At 33.1% G+C, this 2,608-nt stretch overlaps 1 protein-coding gene across 1 annotated transcript in view; it reads left to right on the top strand.

Moving 5' to 3' along the window:
* Positions 1–2,608, top strand: part of LOC117122604 — a 20,096-nt gene that overhangs the window by 9,067 nt on the left and 8,421 nt on the right. The window lies entirely within an intron of this gene.

The raw sequence follows: 2,608 nt of genomic DNA, 5'->3' as shown, positions 1-2,608 counted from the left end.
TGTTTTAAAATACCAATTTTTGGATCGGGGTATGGGAAACATGTTTATGTTTTTAGTCACTTTTAGGGTTTTTTTTTTTCTATAACTGTAAAAACTGACAGGACCTTAAAATACGTACCCATTATAGTCGTTCAGTGGTGGCCCCAGGGGGTCTGATAGGGTGGGTCCAAACACAGAGCCAACTAGACCCTCGGTCAGAGTCCCGGAATAAAAATCTCTGGGCTTATGGGAGAGTTTTTTTTTTTAGCTTAGTATGGCCCAAAATTTTGCTTTTAAGTCAAAATATTAGGGATTGGCAACCAAATTAATTTTTTATGGATAAGCAAATCATTATTTGTGGTGTGGCAACCTCGTCGTGGCATCGTACAATGGGAGTCTATGCCTGTCTGATGGGAATTCCCCACCTCCCAAGCAAATTTGGAATGGTGACGTCAACACACCAAATTCCAAGACTACTACAATCAAAATTAAAGGAAATGTTTACCTATTTAAATTTAATCTTTCTACACTACATTTTTCATCATCATCATTATTATGTTGTTACTTTATAATATTATTAATATAGTACTCTATAGAATTATTCTTATGCGTTTCAAAAAAATTATACATTATTATTAGCGTTAGTACTGTTATTTTTACTTTACTGATGTCATTATTATTATCATCATCATCATCATCTTCCTCATTGTCATCCCCATCCTCATTATAATCCCCATTATAAGGAGGATGTTGGTCATGAGGAGAAGAAAGATGATTAGGATGATGGTGAGGAAGAAGATGATGGTGATTATGATTGATGATAATGGTTGTTGATGATAATGACTGTGATGATGGTGATGAGAATGATAGAAAGTGATTGATGAGAATGATGATGATGATGATGATGATGATGAATGATGATAATCATCCCTCTCATCCTCATCCTCATGTTCATTCTCGTCATCCTCCTCCTCATCATCATCCTCGTGATGATGATGGTGACTGATGATGAAGAGGATAATGATGAAAATGATGATGGTAATGTTGATGCTGATGACAGTAACCAGGAAGATGATGAGGATGACGATAATAATGAGGGTGATGGTAATGATGATTATGATTATGGTGATGAAGATAAGAATGATGATGAGGAGGATGAGGATGATGCAGTTGATGAGGAGAAGGAAGATGATGAGGTAGATGATGATTGATAATGGATGATGATGAGGAAGAAAATGATGCTGATAAGGATGGTGAGGATAATGATGATAATAAGGAAAATTAGGATGATGAGTTTGATGATAATGAAGATAAGGATGATGATGATTATATTGATGAGGATGATCGTGATAATGATGAGGATAATTGATAAGAATGATGTTGATTAGGTTAATGATGAAGAATGAGAAACATCCACTCTGCCCCTCATTCTCATTTTCATTCTTGTTGTTCTCCTCTTCATCATCATTCTCATGATGAGGATGATAATTGATAATGATGATTAATAAGGATGATGATGATGAGGACAAGGATGATGATGGATAATGATGATAATGAGGACTATGATTATGAATGATGAATGAGTGATGATAATAAGGAGGATAAGGATGAGGTTGATGATAATGAGGATAAGGATGATGATGGATGAGGATGATTAGTAGGTTGTGGTGATGGTGATAATGATAACGATGATTGTTGAGAATGGTGATGAGGGTTACAATGATGGATGAGGATCAATGCCATAGCCAGGATTTTCAAACGGTGTGGGACAATATCAGGGTGGACCCACTTTACGTGTAAATTTAAACAATGTGGACTGGACCCATTTTACGCAAAAATATGAAATATCTGGACCCATATTCTTAAATTTTACCCATTTTTAGCTAAATATGAGAAATCTGGATCCATTTTATGCATACAATTACATAATTTGGACCAATTTTTAAAATGTGGACCCATTAGAAAAATGGTGTGGGACTTTCCCAACTGTGCCAATAGCTGGCTGCACCATTGATGATGACGAGGATGATGATGGATGAGGATGAATATGATGAGTATGATGATGAAGAAAATGAAGAAGGATGAGGAGGAGGATGAAGATTATGAGGATGATGATAACGACGATAGATGATCGATGAGGACGTGATGAAGATGAGGATGATGACGATGGATGAGTATGATGTGATGAGGATGATGGTGATGATTACAACGATCGATGACAGTAAGGATGATTATAATGATTAGACAACAATGAGAATGATGATGACGATGACGAATAGGATGAGGATGATGATGACGGATGATGATAATACTGTAATGATATCAATAGTGGTGATAAAAATATTATAAATAATATTATTATATAACAGTACTAAAATTGTAATTCATTTCAATAATAAAATATAATTTTGAAATAATAAGAATATAATATAGTAATATATAATATAATAATATTAATAATGATTTCAACAATAATAAATAAGCATATACTACTATTAAAATAATAATTTTTATATATATTCTATATGTGTACATTGCTTTGATGAGATTGTATATACTTTGAGAACAATAATAATAATAATAATAATAATAATAATAATAATAATAATAATAATAATAATAATAATAA

This window comes from Anneissia japonica, unplaced genomic scaffold (assembly GCF_011630105.1).
Source record: "Anneissia japonica isolate Jap-2015-1 unplaced genomic scaffold, ASM1163010v1 scaffold288130_len101125_cov175, whole genome shotgun sequence".
Classification (NCBI taxonomy): Eukaryota; Metazoa; Echinodermata; class Crinoidea; order Comatulida; family Comatulidae; genus Anneissia; species Anneissia japonica.
This window is presented reverse-complemented; position numbering and strand designations above follow the sequence as displayed.